Source organism: Muntiacus reevesi, chromosome 9, assembly GCF_963930625.1.
Source record: "Muntiacus reevesi chromosome 9, mMunRee1.1, whole genome shotgun sequence".
NCBI classification, from domain to species: Eukaryota; Metazoa; Chordata; class Mammalia; order Artiodactyla; family Cervidae; genus Muntiacus; species Muntiacus reevesi.
The window spans coordinates 54,911,286-54,931,120 of NC_089257.1; the positions used below are offsets into that span (position 1 = coordinate 54,911,286).

Here is a 19,835-nt window from a genome sequence, read left to right on the forward strand (position 1 = left end):
ATTGGGAGGAGGCTCAGAAAGGCCCTCCCGCTCCAGAGCTCCCCATGTGGTCACCTGAGGTCTTTACTGGGCCTGAGTTACAGCTCAGTGTCTGCCTCCCCCCTTTCCTGCTTCCTTCATCTCTGTGTTTGTCAGCTCAGGCTTCTGTAATGGCATACCACAGACTGGGTGGATTCTTTACCACTGAGGTAGATTCTTTACCACTGAGGTAGATTCTTTACCACTGAGCTACCTGGGAAGCCCTTTTCTGACTTTGCAAGTGAAAGTGAAAGTGAAGTCGCTCAGTCGTGTCCGACTCTTTGCGACCCCATGGACTGTAGCCCACCAGGCTCCTCCGTCCATGGGATTCTGCAGCCAAGAATCTGGAGTGGGTTGCCATTTCCTTCTCCAGGGGGTCTTTCCCCACCCAGGGATTGAACCCAGGTCTCCCGCATTGCGGGCAGATGCTTTAACCTCTGAGCCACCAGGGAATTTTAACTTTAATTATCTCCTTAAATGCCCTATCTCCAAATACAGTCACACTCAGGGTTAGAGCTTTACATGAATTTTGGAGGGACACAGTTCAGTCCATAATATCTCCCTTTCACACAAGTGGGTCCTAGACTCACTCCATGATGACCTCTACTCTGTCTCAATGTCTGCTTTCCCAGAACCCAAGCTGTGAACACACTTGTTAATCATCTTAGTACACATAGTATCTGGAACATAGTAGTTACTCAGTTAATATTTATGGAATGAATTGATATTTGCACATGAGTTATAGTGTGAAGGATTACTCAGCACCAGTGTTTGTTAATGGTCAATGAGAATAAAAACCTAGCTGTTCCCTTATCGGTTTCTATTATGATACTCTTGTGTACAAACACCACAAACTTCAGCCCAGTGATCCTGGGGTCAAATAGCCATTACTTAGTGAGTTAGGACAGGGGTCTTCAGACTAGTCTAGTTCCCATTTAGGAACATCTGAAGGGAATAATGGAGAAAGAAATTGGAAATTTCTTTTATTGACTGCTTTCTGTAAGTCAGGGCAGTGCCAAAAGCCTGGCTGGAGCATGTTTTCTTACATGTGTTTCACAACTATAAAGCAGGAACCTTTGTTAATTCTATTTGGCAGATAGAGAAACTGGGGCTTTATTGCCAAGGTCACACAGCTAGGCAGGCATAGTCGAGAAGCAACCCTTGCCCAGTATGAACATCCCTGAAAGGAGGTTAGGACTCCCTGATGGCGTTCGCTTTCATCAGAGGCATCTGCTCCCGTCACCTCCTGCCTCTCCAGGTTGATAGTGACAGGCCTTCCCACCCCCTCCCTCCCCATCGGCTCAGCACAGGCCCAGTCCCAGCTGCTGTTTCCCAGAGGCCTTTGCAAGGCTGAGGCATCAGACCTCTAGGGGTAAGCCTGACACTGGAAGTTAATGATTATCAGTTGAAACAAAACACTTGTTTACATGTTGCCATCATTAGAGGTTTCAGCCCTACCTCTGCTGGGCCTCTTGCCAGATGTTTGGAGGGGGTTTTCACAAGCTGTGCAGTTTACTAAATACAAAAGCTCTCATATTAAGGCATTTTAGTATTAGGCAGTGCAATTCTGATAATGAGTAATTGAATTTCTTTATCTGGAGCCAAAGGGACCAAGATATTCTCAGAGTTTGCTCAGCTGGGACTCACAGATGATTGCTAGAGACATGGGGATTCCCTTCTTGAACCCCCACTGAGGAGAGCAGGATAGTTTAATGATCATTTGAGCCTTGTGTCTGGCTCCTGGTGGATGATGAAGCAGCTCTGCTTGGGGAAATCATGGGGAGACCTCAGAGGAAAATAGCGTATGTATTTGATGTTGAAGGATAATTTTCTTTTCCAGGTAGAAAGAAGGGATGGGAAAGAACATTCCAGAGGAGAGAACAGCACATCCAAAGGCACTGAAGTGTGGAAGTCTTTTTGAGGGCAGAAAGCAGCTCCTATAACACTAAGCTCTGGCCTGGCTGGTTCCAAATCCAGACCAGTTGTTCTTGGCCCTACTTGAGTATTAGAATCATCTGAGGAGCCTTACAAATTACCCAGTCCTCCTTTTCAGAAAGTGAAAGTCACTCAATCATGTACGACTCTTTGCGACCCCATGGACTATACAGTCCATGGAATTCTCCAGGCCAGAATACTGGAGTGGGTAGCCTTTCCCTTCTCCAGGGGATCTTCCCAACCCAGGGATCAAATCCAGGTCTCCTGCATTGCAGGCAGCTTCTTCACCAGCTGAGCCATCAGGGAAGCTCAAGAATACTGGAGTTGGTACCCTATTCCTTCTCCAGGAGATCTTCCCAACCCAGGAATCAAACCAGGGTCTCCTGCATTGTAGGTGTATTCTTTACCAGCTGAGCTACCAGGGAAGCCCCAAAAGTTAAAGCCTCGGATCCTAATGTAAGTAGTCTGGGATGGGATTCAAAGCATCCGTATGTTTGCAAAGTTCTCCAGAGTATTCTAACCAAAGTAGAGATAGAGCCTCCATTCTCATGGCCTCTCATTGTCCCAACTTGTGGGGAAACTTCAGTCAAATTTTCAAATGTTGCTCGTATGACTGATGTGAGATGTGGCTTCCTGAGTGCTCAGCCTTGAGGACAGACATTTCCCTTTAGGTTAGTAAGTTATGCCAGGCACCCTCTTTCCCGTCGGAGTCTGTTAGGGAGAGAATGACTTACAGGAAGAGCTCAATGTTGACCAGATCTGACCACATCAATCATGTAGGTAAACAAGTACCAGTCGGACCCCTGTATCTTTACCTACAACTCTACAACTGCTGACTTTTCTGGATGAAGGAAAAAAAATGGTAAATTATTCAAGGTTGGGGAGAACAAGTTTTGTAACTGAATTGTAAGACGGCTGAATAAGGAAATATAGTAGCCTATACATATTTTATCCCTATTTTTTTTCACTCCCTTGCAGAAGTAGATTTCAGTTTTCGTTTCTCCCGAGCAGGACTGCTCACTTTGACATTCCCCGGGTGTCTGTAGTACTAGGCAATAATTAAATATCAGGTGCATAAGTTGCTCTTTAATTTGACATATGTGCTCCAGGCAATAACGGCACGCAGTGCCATGTGGGAGTGTAATTGCTAAGGAATAAAATCTTGTAGCGAGTGAGATCATTGTATCAGGTATGGTGTGACAGCTCATTTGATCATTATGCCCAGGCTAAAGAGTTTGCCTAATTAGTTTCCATTAAAACTCACCCTTTAATCAAGAGTTATTCTTGCATAAAGAATGTCACTCGGTTCAGATGAATGAACAATGGTTTCCCCTTGAGATTGGACTCTCGGCTGCACTGGGATGCCATATGGCTTCTCAAACAATCCACACCCAGCCCTCAGCCGGGAAGCCCTAGCTGTAATGGCTGGTATGAATGGATAAGAGGAAAGGCACTGGGAGGAGAGAATTGGATACTGCCAGCTCTGCTGGGTGGGGCTTAGGGTCTCAGGGAAGCCTCCTGCCAGTCATAGACACCTGCATTTCCAGACTCTTCCTTTTGCAGAGGGGGTGGGGACCGCAGAGGTGAGTGACTTGATCACAGTCACACGGGAAGTTGTGGCACAGATCAGACTGGGACCCAATTCTTCTGATTTGTAACCCAAAGCTCTTTCTTTTCCAGAAAACGATGACTTCAGTTCTCAAGCTTCTTAGGAGCAAGGACATGGACCTTTTTCTCCTGACCCACTCTGAACACTGGGCTTTGAGAAAGCAAGAATGAGAGTGAATGCTGGGTACACCAGCACAGTCTTGTTTAATCTTTATCTCCTTGGCTTTGGAACTAGCCTCCCCTCGATTTGTATCCCAGTTTTGCCTCTTAGCTGAATGATCTTGGGCAAGTCACTTAACTTATCTCAGATTTGGTTTCTTTATCTACAAGATAAAAGTAATATTATTTTCCTTCTGGATAAAAGGATATGTTTCTGGGTACCTGGCATTCAGAGATACATCTCCCCAATTTGGGTTTTCCAAGTAGCCCTAGTGTTCCTGTATTCCTGGATCCCAGAATTGGGTGTCACTTAGAAGAAGTCAGACTTTGGACAATATGCATCTGAGGATGGTTATTTTCACTTCCCAGGTTTACTGGTGCAGTGGTAAAGAATCTGCCTGACAATGCAAGAGATGAAGGAGATGTGTGTTCGATCCCTAGGTCATGAAGATCCCCTGGAAATGGCAACACACTCCAGTGTTCTTGCCCGGAAAATTCCATGGACAGAGGAACCTGGCGGGCTACAGTCCATGGGGTCACAAAGATTCGGTCATGACTAAGCACTGCACTGCACTCAGATCCCAATCAGAGTTATCTGACGGGCTGGCAGTGTCTGGCTGGTGGAAGATGCTACAGCTGAACTAAGATCTGACTAACAGAGAAAGCACCAAGCCAGTGTGACTGTGGGCCTTTCAGTTTTCCTCGCTTGGCTAGTGATGTGCTACTTCTCCAGTAAGATGTTTCTGTCCTGAGGAAATGTTTGCGGAGGTTACCAGTGGCATTGTTGTTGCAACTCCATCCACTCCCATCCATCTCCATATGCTGGGAATATCCGAATTTGTATTAACTGTCTTGATCTTCTTACTTTTAACCCTGAACTAATAATTGTCAACTGGATACTCTGAAACTTCAGAACAACACACCTAATCTTGGACGCACAACTCCTCTACTTCCCAAATTCATTTATTTAAAAAAAAAAAATTCTAATTGACTTTGCAGAACACCGAGACATCCAAGCTACAAGCAAACTCAGAGCCACCACTGAGTGTAAGGCAGTGAACTGGTCCCAGCCTGGCGGTTGGAAGTCTGACCTGGGGCAGCTCACTCAACTATCTGAGCTTGACTTAGTTTCCTGGTATTTAAGATGGGGTATAATTATGCTACAGATCTCCCAAGAGTTTTCCTGACCTGATTCTTGCTTGCCTTCCAACGTTAACCTTCTTTACCTTCCTTCAAATAGCCTTTGCTCCAGGCACACAGACTACCTGCTAGATCCTATCCAAGTGATCGTTTGTATTCATGCCTCCAGGCGTTTACCTGCGTTGTTTCTCTCTGCCTGAAATGTTTTTCCTTCCCGTGCTCACCTGGCAAACTTCTACCCTTCTTTTTGTCTCATCTCAAGACTTCTCTTTATGAAGATTTTCGTGGGTTTCCCTGCTCTTCACTCTTTCAGCTTTTTCTGCCTATCTCCCTGGTACTCCTATATTCCCCTTATTCTATTCTATTTTTAATATCGAGTCTATCTTTTCACATCCAGAAGCATCTTTTAGCTTTTCTTTTATATTTGCCATCATCTTCTCAGTCTGCTCTTCTAATTCGCTAATTCATTTTTCTTCAAATTCATCTTGCCCTTTATTCCATTGACTGTGTTATTTACTTTGGCTTTAGTATTGATACTAACATTTCTGCTTGGGTTCTTGTCAATTTCTTGTCTTTGCTTCCTACGGCTAATATTTTCCCTTTATATCTTCATGCTTATTTTACATTTTTGGAAGGCTTGTTTCAGTAGTTCTGCTTCAGGTGTTGTTCTATATGTTGCCTTTCTTCATAGTAATTATATCCTCAAATCTAGTTCTTTTCGTTTATGAAGTCATGTTTCCCTGAGGCTATCAATCTGTCATTTGGTAAGGTGTGTTGGGGAAAGAGGTCACGTTCAGGTGACTGTCTCCATGGATTTAAGGAGAGGGGAACAGATGAGTCTGAGGGCAGAAAGCCCAAGGCCCCTCAGGTCCCACAACTGGAGTTCCATTTTAAACCTGCAAGGTGAATTGACATGGGAAGAGGGTGGCCTCTGTGGGTTGTGTCTGGTCTGGGTTTGGGAGAGGGAGTGCAGAGCAGATTCAACTCATTTTCATCAACTTTTTTTAAAGATAATTTTTTTTAGGTTCACCAAAAAATTGAGAGGAAGATACTGGGATTTCCCATATACCTCCTGCCCCTACACCTATACATATTCCCCCATTACCAGCATCTCTCACCACGATGAACCTGCCTTGACACACCATAATCACCCCAAACCCATAGTTTACCTTAGGGTTTACTCTTGGTAGTGTTGTATATTTTATGGATTTGGGTAAATGTATAATGACATATATCCATCATTATAATATCAAACAGAATATTCTTCATGCCATAAAAATGCTTTGTGCTCTGCCAATTTCTTCTTTTTCTTTCCGCACCTACTCTTGGCAACCATTAATCTTGTTACTGTCTCCATAGTTTCGCCTTTTCCAGAATGTCATAGAGTTGGAATTACACAATATGTAGCTTTCTAAACAGTAATTTTATTATTTATTTATTTTTGGCTATGCTGAGTCTTCATTGCTGCGTGGACATTCCTCTAGTTGTGGTGTTTGTTCGGTCTTCTCATTGCAGTGGCTTCTCTTGTTGCAGAGGATGGGTTCTAGGTGCATGGGCCTCAGCAGTTGCAGCTCCCAGGCTCCAGAGCAGAGGCTCAATAGTTCTGGTGTACATGCTCAGTTGCTCTGTGGCATGTGGGATCCTCCTGGAGGGATTGAACCTGAGTCTCCTGAATTGGCAGGCAGATTCTTTACCACTGAACCACCAGGGAAGCCCTAGTATGTAGCTTTTCATGTTGGCTTCTTCCACTTAGTCATACGTATCTAAAGTTCTGTGCTGAGGGACATTTTAGTGCTGAATAATAGTTCATCATCTGGGTGTATTGCAGTGTATTTATCCATTCACCTAATGAAGGTATCTAGCTGGCTTCCAAGTTTTTGGCAATTATGAATAAAGCTGCTATACACATTTGTGTTCAGGTTTTTGTGTGGACATCAGTTTTTTACTTTTTTGGATAAATGTCAAGGAACGTGATTGCTGGATCACATGGTAAGAGGGTGTTTAGTTTGTTAAGAAATTGCCAAACTGTCTCCCAGATTGGCTGTACCATTTTGCAGTCCCACCAGGAGTGTATGAAAGTTCCTTTTGCTCCACATCCTCACTAGCATTTGGTGTTGTCATTGTTCTGGATTTTGGTTATTCTAATAAATGTGTAGTAGGATCTCAGTGTTGTTTTAATTTATCAGCTCTTTGCTTGTTCCTGCTCCCAAAGGACTTTTCTGCTGTACCGTTAGGTGTTGACTCGGCTGGACTGTGAAGGAATAGGCGATGGTTTTTCCAAGGCAGTACAGCAGGGAGGTGAGAGCAAAATGTCAGAATCTTCCTCCCACACACTGGGGGGACACCATCCCTGGGTATTGTCAGTTTCAAGCTGTAGCTACCCACCTCCTGACGCACAAAATCCAGACCCCGTCCCCAGAGGGCTCACATTTTGTTATTATTACTGTTGTTGATTTCTGACACTTATATTTTCCTCTTGCTTTTATACTTTTTTTTTTCAGTGTTAATTTTGGTGGCAAGGGGGGAAATAGTCAACTATTTTGGTAGAAACCAAAGTTTTATATTTCGTGATGCTTGATACAGTCTCTACGAACGTGTAAATGTCATATTTGTTAGGCGGCATAGTGGTTAAAAACAAGGATTCTGAAATTTGACTGAGTTTTTACTCTTAAAAAAGTTATATAAACTGTGTAGATATAATTTACATCAGGTAAAATTCACTACTTTTCAGGGTATACGGTAGTGATTTTTGACAAATATATGTACCTATATAACTACGTACTGAGCATTACCATCAGCCTCAAATTCCCTTGAATGTTTTGCTAGTCAATATCCACGTTTTTCCCTAGCCCAAGGCAAATACTGATCTGTGTTCTTATACCACATATTAGATTTATGTTTTTTTCTGAAGTTTTATATAAGTGGAATCATATTGCATGTACTCTTTTTGTGTCTGGCTTCTTTTGCTCAGCATGAGGTTTTTGAGATTCACCCATGCTGTTGTATCAGTAACTTACTGCTTTTAGTTGCTGAGTGGAATTCTATTGTATGAATGACTACAGTTTGTTCATGTATGTTTCTACTGACAGACATTTGGATTATTTCCTCTTCTTGATTATAATAAATTCCTAGTCTGCCACTTGTTAAACTGGGCAGTTAAACTTTCCGCTTCAATTTTCGCTTGTAAAATGGGGATAATATTGTACCTAACTTATAAAGCACTCCGTAAGTGCTTGTTGTACTTTTTTGTCTTCCACTTGAGTGTGAAATCTTTAAAGAGAAGAACTAAGGTTTATTCTTTATAACCCCCAGTCCTAGAACACTGCCCAGCATTTGTACCTTCAGTCAATGAGATTTTTTTTTTAAGTAAGTTTTAACTAAGACTGTGTATCACACTTCGTGTTGGTTGCTAAGGCTATAATCACGTCAGGGTCCCTGCTGTCATGCTTCATGCCTAAAGCAAAGGACAAACAAACCAGTACAGTGTGTTAGGGCAAACCCAGGGGCTGAGGGTGTCATCTAACCCAGGCCTGGGAAGGATCAGGGAAGAAAGTGATGATCAACAAATACATACAGGCTGAAGGAGAACTACCTAGCTTAAAGGCTGGAGGATGGGAAGAGTGTGAACAGGGATGGTCTGAACAGGCTCAGAGGTAAGAAAGGGCATGCCTGCAAAAGGTAGAGCACATAGGTTTGACAACAGAATGAGTAATGAAACTATTGTAATAAGCCAGGAAAAAAGATATTAAAACCTGTGGCATAGGTGGGGCTTTAACAGATGAGACATATTGATGAGGTAGAAACTATTGAAAAACTGATGGAATGTGGTAGAAAATGGGGTGAACTCAAAATGTAGCTAAGGTTCTAATCCCCAGGTGGTTAAAAACACAAAATTGTCATTAAAAGTCAGATGTTAGGAGGAAAGCAGGTTTTTTATTTTTTTTATTTTTGCATGGGTAGTGATGGGTTAAACACCTTTCTGGACATATTGAACATGAGGCAGCAGTGTATACTACATTGAGGTATTTGCGAGAACTTAGTGGAGATGTCAGAGATGGAGAAAGAAAATTTAAGTGGAGAGAAGCAAGGGCAGTCCACTCAGTGAATACCTGGCAGAGGACTTGTGGGTGGTGCTCAATCCATCCAGGTTCAGGTATGTCTGGATAGGGCAGCTGATTCATAGGCATCTATTCCCACAAGCTGAAAATTTGCATTTGGGAAAGAGGCCTATAGGTGCAGAGAGGAGGAGGGGCAAAGTAGACCATGATCCAGGTGATCAGAGGTCCCTGGTGCAGCCTCAGTGAATCATGTCTAAGACCTGTGGAAAGAAGGACAAAGAAACTAGTTCTTAGAAACTTAGTTTATTAGTCTCAGTTACAGACAAAATGGCTAGTAGGTCTGGGAGATGAAAGAACGGGAGAATGGTGAGAGAGCCCTTTTTAAAAAAAGTTTTATTTTGAAATAATAATAGATTTATAGAAGACTTGCAAACATAGTACAAAAAAATGATGAGTCCAGCCCCCGGTTAAAAACCTACATGTGATGTGTCAGGCCCATCCGGAGGTTAACACAAAGGCATCATGTGGCAAGCCTCACGGGGGCTGTGAGTGGCACTGCCCTAACCATACTTCCTGCCCGTAGGTGCACAGCCGTCTGAAGGGAGCTGCAGTCAGGGTCTCAGACCCCCCCCCTTCCACTCGTCATGGTGGAGATCTTTCTCATATTCACATTCCTAGCCCAGACACCTTCCTTCCTTTTATCCACGGCTTTGGTTGAGGTCTCTTTCAGAAACTTCTGCTAAATGCTCTTCATCAGGGAGAAGAGGGAAAAACTTAAAGAATCTTGCCCCACTCTGACTCTGTACCCACCCTCCCCTAGTTCTTTTCCACTCTGAACTTTTCTCACCTCCCACTGCTGGGGCCTTTTGTTCCTTGGGGCTCCCTCAACAGTGAGATGAACTCCATATCCACACTGATTCACCTGACCTTCAACCTGGGCATGGTTGCAGGGGGAGTCAACATTTTCTCCTCTTGTATCATCTGAGTAAGTGATTAAAGGCTTAACTCGTTCTTAAAGCTTGTTGCTTTAATCAGCTACTCAGATGCCTGACAGCTCAGTGCTGTCTCAGCTCAGCTAAAGTCCTGACCATATGCTTCACACCTTGCTTCCTCTAAACGCAGGGCAGGCTTCATGGCATACAACCTGTGTGGTCTCACTGCACCCCATGTTCAGAATGGCCTGTGCCTGATTTTCTTCTCTGTTGCTGTCTTGAAATCTTTTAAATTTTGAACAAGTGGCCCCAGAGTTTCATTTTACACTTGTTGTTCAGTTAGTTGTTTAGTCATGTCTGACTCTTTGTGACCCCATGTACTGCAGCACACCAGGCTTTCCTGTCCTTCACTATCTCCTGGAGTCTACTCAAACTCATGTCCATTGAGTAGGTGACGTCATCTAGCCATCTCATCCTCTGTTGCCCCCTTTTTCTAACCTCAATCTTTCCTAGCATCAGGGTCTTTTCCAATGAGTTAGCTCTTCACATCAGCATCAGTCCTTCCTGTGAATATTCAGGGTTGATTTCCTTTATGAGTGACTGGTTTGATCTCCTTGCTGTCCAAAGGACTCTTGAGAGTTTTCTCCAGCACCACAGTAGGAAAACATCATTTCTTCAGTGCTCAGTCTTTGTATATCTCAACTCTGACATCCATATATGACAACTGGAAAAATCATAGCTTTGCCTATACCCACGAAATTATGTAGCCAGTCCTGCCCCAGTGTCAACATCTTACATGACTGTGGTACATTTATCTAAACTGAGAAACAGACCTACTATTAACTAAACTACAGGCTTTATTTGGACTTTACTAGTTTTTTAAAAAGTTACTAATTTCCTTTTTCTCTTTCAAGATCAATTTGGGATACTGTATTATATTGGTTACCATATCTCCTATTTTCTTTTAATATGTGACATTTATTTGGTCTTTCCTCTTTGACTTTAAAACTTATGAAAGTGAAGTGAAATTGTTAGTCACTCGGTTGTTTCCCACTGTTTTTGACCCCATGGACTGTAGCCCACCAGGCTCCCCTGTCCATAGAATTCTGCAGGCAAGAATACTGGAGTGGGTTGCCATTTCCTCCTTCAGGGGATGTTCCCAACCCGGGGATTGAACCCAGGTCTCCTGCATTGCAGGCAGACTCTTTACCAACTGAGCCACCAGGGAAAACCTAAAAAGGAGTTGCCCAGTTATTTTGTAGAATATTTCTTAATTTCAGTTGGCCTCATGTTTTCTCTTGATTAGACTGAGGCTATGAATTTTGGGGAAGACTATCATAAAGGTGAAGTACCCTTATCACAACAAGTTAGTTGTGACTTATTTCTGGTTTAGTCTTGATCACTTGGTGAGGGTGGCATCTGCCAGGTTTTCCCGCTCTGAAGTTACTATACTGCTTGTCCCATGTCCCATTCTCTATTTGTCAGAAGCAAGTCACTAAATTCAGCCCATATTCAGGGGAGGGGAATTAAACTCCATTCCTGGAGGGAGAACAAGCAAACAATTGGTGAACAAGTATAAAAACCACCTCCATAGTGAATAAATACTTGTTGGAGACACTTTGAGACTGTACAAATATCCTATTTTTCTTTAATGCTTTGCTCACTAATATTAGCATCTATCAGTGATCTTGCCTGCAGCAATCATTACCCTGGTGGTGGTGGTGTTCTAATGGTGATCTTTTATTTCAGCAGCATGGGCATCACCTGAGAACTTGTTGGAAATGCAGATTAGCAAGTCCCACTCCAGACCTATCAAGTAGGAAACTCCAGGGTGGGGCCCAGTATTTGGGTTTAACAAGCACTGCAGGTGATTCCAATGCCCACTAAAGTTTGAAAAGCCCTGATTTCATGGAATTCTTTAATAACTAACTGCATGAATATTCTAATTATTTATAGGAACATGAGTCCCAATGAAATCATGATCTTTCCTTTAGTTCTCAAAGGTTGCTCTATGGATGAAGGAAGGCTAATTGTTTGATTCAATTTAATCAACACCTATGGAGTGTCCATACTTGCTGATCCAAGGTAGGTGATACTAGTGAAGGTAGATCAAGGACTCATAAATGATGAGGGAAGGAGGGGCTGGGAAGAGGCTGAAAAGTTTGGCTGGGCCAGGTGAGGAAGGAAGCTCTGATGTCTTGGGATTGACTCCTTGCTGGTTGTAGAGAACTGGTGTTCTGTGGATTGACAATCTATGGGGCCCAGAGCACAAATTACATCTGAGTCTCCCCAGAGGGAAGTGGTCAAGAAACATGGTTAATAACACAGCCTTTGGAGTGATATAGTCTGGAGCTCAGATGCTATTTCTTCTACTTACTGTGCTATTTTGAACTTGTTGTTCTCTGTTAGCCTCAATTCCCTCATCTGTAAAAAAAGACGATAATAATAGCAGTGTTGATGGAGCACTTACTATGTGTCAGGCACTTTCCTAAGTACTGGACATGAACTTACTCATTTACTTGTCATGATGGCTATCTAAAATTAGTAACATTATTATTCCCATTTTACAGAGAGGCAACTGAGATGTGGGGGGAAAACTCACAGAGAGATTAAGCAGGGCAAATGGCATTCAAAGGCAGGCTGCCTTGTCTCTGAAGCCTGTCTCTTAACCTGCCTGACCTTGTAGGATTTCTGTAAAGTTCAAAGTTAAGTCATGTATGAAAAGTGTTCAGTGCAGTATTGCACCCACAGGGAGTCTTTGCAAGTGGTAATGGTGAGTTGTGATAACGCAGGTGTGAAGAAATTAACTGACAACACGGCGTCAGTCAGGCTCTCCTGCCCCACGCTCTCACAGCCTCATAACTTCTTATGTTTGTAAACAGTGATATTGCTGACCTTGGTAGCACTGCGCCTGTGCGCCCACTTGGCCATGGGCCACTTTTGTCTGTCTTAGTACATCAGAAGTCTTTGAAGACTCCCAGTTGCTGCTACCCGGAGCGAGTAAACACGTCTGCAGTCCCCACAGCTCCTTGAGTCTTCTTCCATTTTCCTGGGTTGCACCTTATCTACCCTGGGATCAGTGAACAGTGTGACGGGCAAGACAGCAGGAGTACCAGGTGGATCTGTGGCCACTGAGGGGCCCTGATTGGAGTAGCAAACTTCCTATGATCTCTGGCTGTCTGGTTGGGTCTCGTGTACGCCTTAGGGCTGTAATTGTCTCTTGTCATCTCTGTTCATAGGATCCCTAGAGGGTCCGACCTTCCCTAAAGATGAGCCAGCTCTAAATGCACCTGGGGTGTGAAATCTGAGAAATTATGAAAAAAGGCAGCACCATGAAATCACCCAGGATTCAGGAAATCCTGGGCCTATTTGTATCCCTCAGCCTATGTGACCATTGGCAAGGGTTCTGCTACCTTGATTTCAGTTTCCCCATTCATGAGAGAAGGAGGTCGAATCTCAAGTTTCTTCTCCCCTCCATGGTATCCAAGAACGCTACAGAGTCCCAGGGAACTTCTCTTTCTGACCATAACTGTCCATCTAAATGGAGAATTTGACCTTTAGTTATCTGGGTAGGTCTTTCTTCCTGGATTGGGGCTTTCTTGGTGGCTCAAATGGTAAAGAATCTGTCTGCAATGCAGGAGACCCATGTTCAATCTCTGGGTTGGGAAGATCCCTTGGAGAAGGAAATGGCAACCCACTCCAGTATTCTGCCTGGGAAATCCCACAGACAGAGAAGTCTGGCAGGCTACAGTCCATGGGATCGCAAAGAATTGGACATGACTGAGTGACTAACACTTTCACTTTCTTTTTCTTCCTGGATTATACGCCAGTCTCAACATATTTAGTTAATGCTTAGTAAACATCCTCCTGAAATTCTAAACCTCTAATTTATGGGAGCTATATGTAACCATACCAATGTAAATAATGTTCACACCTCATTCATTTGAATTCAGAACATTCAAGATTAGAGTGAACTTATACCACAACAGTGCTGAATTTTTCTTTTATATTGTTTCTGAAGATTGACCAAGCTTGTGAAAAAAATGAAAGGAATCAAGAAGAAATAGCTGAACCACCTTAAAATGATCCAACCCTGTGATGTGTGAAGCACTATTTTTTTCCATTTAAACAAAGCACTAGAAGCCACTTCAAATTCTTATTTGAAAAAGAGTGAGGAAATAATGTAATCAAATCAAAGAATTTATTAAATGTGCTCTTTTAGTCATGCAAGCAGGGTCTGAAAGAACCCACACTAAGCAAGCACACCTGCCTGTAAATTCTTGGAAGAAATAGTACATTTACCCTCATAGCTTCTGTAATTGCTATTTTCCTGATGTAAAGAACAGGGGCAATCCCTGATATTTAGGACAATTAATGACATCTGGAAGATACAAGTTTCTGGTCTCCTCACAGTGGCCTTCGACTTCTTTAGGGTCTCCTAATGGCCACACTGCTTTCCCAAGTCTTTCTTCCCCTCACAGATGGGATGGCCCAGCCACCTCAGAGATAGGCAGTGGTGAGAACAATTTTCACCCCATTTATCTCTTCAACATCAGCAATTGCTGTGTGTTCCTGACAGCAATGGATGTCATGCTGGGTAATCCTCTTCCTGTTGTGAAGGGACCTAACCAATTACCAGTGAAGTATTCATGAAAGATCCAAGGGGGAAAGGTAGCTAATGATGCCTTTTATCAGATCTACCAATACATAAGAAAATGCACTTTGGAGCAAATAGAGTTGTTTTTACTCTTTACAGGTAAAGTTGTGTTATATTTTTGAATGTGTGTATGTGAATGTATATGTTTTAAAACATTTACCAGTATTAATATTGGGTTAGCTGAAAGTTTGTTCCGGTTTTTCTGTAAGGTAGTGTGGAAAAACTGGAATAAGCTTTTTGACCATTTTTTTCACTTTGTAAATTAATTCACTTTAAGGGCAACATTCATCTTGCTACAGAATTATGAGAGAATTTTTAAAACTAGACTTGTAACTTCTTTCACATTTCATTGTTGCAGTCCTACCATCCCTCTCCTCATGGAAATCACAATCATCTTTTGAAACAGAAGACAGATCATAACCTATCCTTCCTTAAAAATCCTCCCATGGCATCCCACAGGATTTAGGAGACAATTTGAACTTGAGCCTCACCATGACCTTCAAGGTCCTGCATGATCCAGCTTCTGCACACCTCTCCGAGCTGCTCTTGAGCCAGCTCATCTGTGGTCTGGCTCGCTGCCCTTCTGTCTGTCATGTAAGCAAGCTAAGCCTGTGCTCTTCCCAGAGCCCGTGCACCTGCTGGTCCTGCTGCCTGCAGACCACCCTCCTTTCTGAAGTGGGAATGTTCCCATCTAGTCGCTTTGCTTCACTTCTCCTTGTTTGATGATCTTCAGAGTATTTCTCACTTTCTGAAATTGTCTCATTTGTTCAATGTCTGTCTTCCCCTCACTGTAAGCTTCATGAGAGAGGAATCTCATCTCTCTAACCCACCAGTGAATGCCAGCACCTGGCAAAATATCTGGCTGCTAACAGGTGCCCCATCTAGTTAACCTTTGAACAACATGGGTTTGACTTCCTGGGTCCATGCACACACAAACTTTTTCCTACAGTACTACACAATCTTCAGTTGGTGGAGTGAATATGGAAGAACCACATGTATGGAGGGCCAGCTATACGTTATATGCAAATTTTCTACTGCATGGAGGGTTGGTACCCCTAACTCCCACACTGTCTGAGGGTCAACTGTATGTATTTTTGAATGACTAACAGAATTAATGGACCCAAAACTCAGTTGCTGTATTTGTCTGCTATGATTTTCCTGGTCTAGTTTTTCTTTTTTGTATTCTAATTAAACTTTGGAGAAAGTATCAGTTGACTGACCTGGTAAGAGTGAGTGCTATGAGGATGATGGAAATCTGGCTAAGACTGAATGAATCAGGTTAGAACAGGTATTTAGGATGCAGGAGACTATGATACAAAAGGGAATGTTTCATCCTAGAGACTTGGGTGTCTGGGAGTTTATTGAAAGAAATATTTGCTGGACAGTGAAGAGTTATGTGTGTGTGCGTTCTAAACTGAATGAATGATGCCACAAACATGGGGGCCTCTGGGAACTTCCTTTAGCGGACAAATCCATTAATTGAATTTCTAAAATGCCTCCTGCCTGTTTTCTGACACTTGTTTTCATTGACTGCTCTACTTAAGTTCTCTTTTTCCCTCTTCTGAAGGAGATGGTGAAGTATTGTTCTTAAAAGCAAGTTCAACTATGAAAATCCTTTGCTTATTCCTCACTGGAGAACTGGGGGATCCTAGCCTGGGGCTGTGGGGTCTGCACATCAGTTACCATCAGATGGGATGAAAAGTGTGTTTTCTGTCCTGCTAATTGATTGTTAGTCCTTTGTGGCCATTCCCATTGTGGCTTTTCCCATTGTGGCTATTCCCACGTTGACTCTTCTTTATGTCTGCTTGCCAAAGACAATTCACTCATATGTCCACCTTCCCTGCCCAAAGTCCCAGACTTACCAATTCTTGCCAATCAGAACAGAGTAGCAGAGTAGTAGAAAGTATTTATTATTCGACCTAGGAAATGTTATCAGCCCTATAATACGTGTGGGAATCATGGTACAAGAACTGAATAACCTGCCTAGTCCAATAGATATGTTTAGAAAAAAGGCTTATGTAAGTTGTTTCCACAGACAAATGAAGCAAGTCTACAAATGTGATTTTTTCCCTTAATCTGAAGATTTTCCTTCAGTGAGTTCTTATTTGACAATTTTTATTTAAAAAATTTAATTTTCATTTTAATTTTCATCTTTGAATTCTGTGAAATATAGCACTTCTCCATAAGCACATAAAAATCTTCTTTATAAATACAGAACCAAGGGTATCTCTTAAATTTATGGATATCCTTTTCTATTTGGGCATCAGTAGGTGATAGTAAAACTCAAGTTACATAATTACCATATGTCTGCAGATGGGGGCTTCCCAGGTGATTCAGTGGTAAAGATTCTTCCTGCCAAGCAGGAGACATGAGTTCAATCGCTGGGTGGAGAAGATCGTCTGGAGAAGGAAATGGCAACCCATTCCAGTATTCTTGCCTGGGAAATCCTGTGTACAGATGAGTCTGGTGGGCTACAGTCCATGGCTTCACGAAAGAGTTGGGCATGACAATTTTATGTCTCTAGATAGACATTTACAAAGTTTGTGGCCAATGGAACACATTTTCCAAGGTATTAATATATCACAAAAAATGTTTAGTGCGCAATTGTTACATTTACTGTAATCAAAGATCCATAGAGAGAGGGACTTTGTCTTGTTTCCTGCTGTATTTTTCCTGTATCAAAATAGAGACTAGCACATTGTAGGCACCCAAAATATTTAAATTAATTGTCATATTTAAGTTAAACAGCTTTCTTTACTGCTTGACTTCTCAGTCTTATTATGCTTATAACATAATAAGAGGAGGACTTGGCATGCCTTATTTCCTAAGCTTATTTGACCATGGGCTACCCTAAGATATATCTATTAATATCTATTGGAACAGTGTTTCATAAAATAAAATTTGGGAAGTGCTGGATTAAGAGGTAAAAATTTCTGGCAAAAGGGATATTTGACTTGAAAAGTTAAATCTACAATTTAAGTTCTCTTCCAAACTTTCACTGACCTGTATTTTTTATCTTTGTGAATAGGAAGAATGAAGAAAAGAGTAGAGGAGAGAAAGAAAGATTTGAGATGGAAAAGGGAGCAGTCCTTTGGCTGCAGGGAAAAAAAAAATTTAGACTGCTGTGAAACTGACCAGTAGATAAATTGACAACCAGAGGTTTCTCATGGAGCCCAACGATAGCAATTGTCTACAGAGTGGCTTTATCTTGTAAATGTTTGCTTGAAGTCTATTGCTTGATTGCTGTGGCCAGGCACAGGGATCATTAATAACTGGATCTTTCCTTTCTTTTTTCATATGGGTCCCTCCACCCTTCTTTTGTGCTTTGGGACACTCATTAATGGATGGTCTGGGTTCATCACTGTAGAGAAACTTAAGGACAGAGAGTGAGTGGGTAAGACTGCAGATTGTGGAGGCAAGATGTTGGATTGATAGAGAGTATCCTGAGTGCTCTTGGACCTATTGTTTGACTTCTCTGTGTTTCAGTTTCCTCCTCTAAAAGATGGGGATGACAACACTATTTATCTCATAAGACTAGGGAGGTGAAATAAGATGAAACATATGCACTTAGTATAAAAGCTAGCTGTAATTATCAGTATCATTGGTAATGGTAATAAAGATGATATTTTTGTGAGCTCAGTAAACTCATAACTTATATTTCAGTTTTAAAACAAGTGTATTTCTGAGAACTCTGCATACAGTATTTTGTAAGTTATTTCTTTTAATGCAATGCATATTTTACAAAATACCTGCTTTGGGGAAGTTGATGCATGGTTTTGAAAGTGGGCGTGCTGTGAGAAGCAGAGGGTCTGTGAGAAGAGAGGGTCTCTTGCAAATGGGAACTGTCCCATTCACCTCCTATTACTGGTTCTTCTCTCTAAAGAAAATAAAATAAAGAATGCTCAATCTGGGTGGGAAAGCAAGGAAAAATTTAGACTCTTGCCCCTCAAGCTAGTTGTTCAGTATCCCATCTCAATTTCATTTTTCTACCCACTTCTATCATGAACCAGAAGTCTGCAATTCCAATTCTCCAGGTTCTGCTCTACTGTGTGAATAGCATGCAACACAGCAGGAAATAATAAGTCCTTTCCACACACCATTCTTTAAGACAAGGTGGGCAAAGTTGTCTCTTACTTGATATGTACCCCTGGGCTCCTAGGCCATGATTACATTTGTCAACTGGCCTCTCTCTGTCCTGAGGGCTCAGCTCATCAACCCAGAGGAACTCTTTCAACCTGTGAAAATAAAAACATAGATAGCTGACCATGTGCAAAGTTTGAATTATGATTATTTTACAACAAAGCAGATGGTTTAAGCTCAATTTTGTATATATCTTGCAAACACTATAGTCCAAGTACCTAGCACAGTGCCTGGCACACAGTAGGCCCTCAATACATTTTGAATAAAGAAATAGTGAATCGAAAATTTGCCACCACTTTTAAAGAAGATTGGGAATGCAAATTGATATAGCCACTATGGAAAACAGTATGGAGATTACTTTAAAAACTAGGAATAAAACTATTATAGGACCCAGGAATCCCACTGCTGGGCATATACCCTGAGGAAACCATAATTGAACGAGACTTATGTACCCACTGTTCATTGCAGCACTATTTACAATAGCTAGGACATGGAAGCAACCTAGATGTCCATCAACAGATGAATGGGTAAAGAAGTTGTGGTACATATACAGAGTGGAATATCACTCAAGAGGTAGATGAACCTAGAGGCTATTATACAGAGTGAAGTAAGTCAGAAAGAGAAAGACAAATATCATATATTAATGCATATATATGGAATCTAGGAAGATAGTACTGATGATCCTACTTGTAGGGCAGCAAAGGAGACATAGACATAATGAACAGACTTTTGGACACAGTGGGGGAAGGAGCGAGTAGAAGAGAATAGCGTTTGACAGAATGGCATTGAAACATACACATTATCATTTGTAAAATAAATAGCCAGTGGGAATTTGCTATATGACTCAGGGAACCCAAAGCTGGTGTTCTTTGACAACCTAGAGGGGTGGAATGGAGAGGGAAGAGGGAGGGAGGTTCATGAGGGAGGGGACATATGTATACCTATGGTCAATTCATGTTGATGTATGGCAGAAACCATCATAATATTGTAGAGTAATTACCGTCTAGTTAAAATTTTTAAAAACGCAAAAAGAGGAGAACAAAACCACGGCCCTAAACTCCATGTCCAGATAACTACCACTGCTACCATATGAGTAAGATATAAATAAAGTGAAAAAAAAATAAAACAGAAATGATTGAAGGAAAGTGCCGTCATATCCCCAGTTTGGCCCTCATCTCATATCCCTAA

General features: G+C 42.0%; 1 non-coding gene across 1 annotated transcript; it reads right to left on the reverse strand.

Annotated features, from left to right (window-relative positions):
• Positions 1 to 11,006: 11,006 nt before the first annotated feature.
• TRNAC-GCA (transfer RNA cysteine (anticodon GCA)) lies at positions 11,007 to 11,078 on the reverse strand. Its single transcript has one exon. It is a non-coding gene; the product is annotated as a tRNA-Cys (tRNA).
• Positions 11,079 to 19,835: the final 8,757 nt, after the last annotated feature.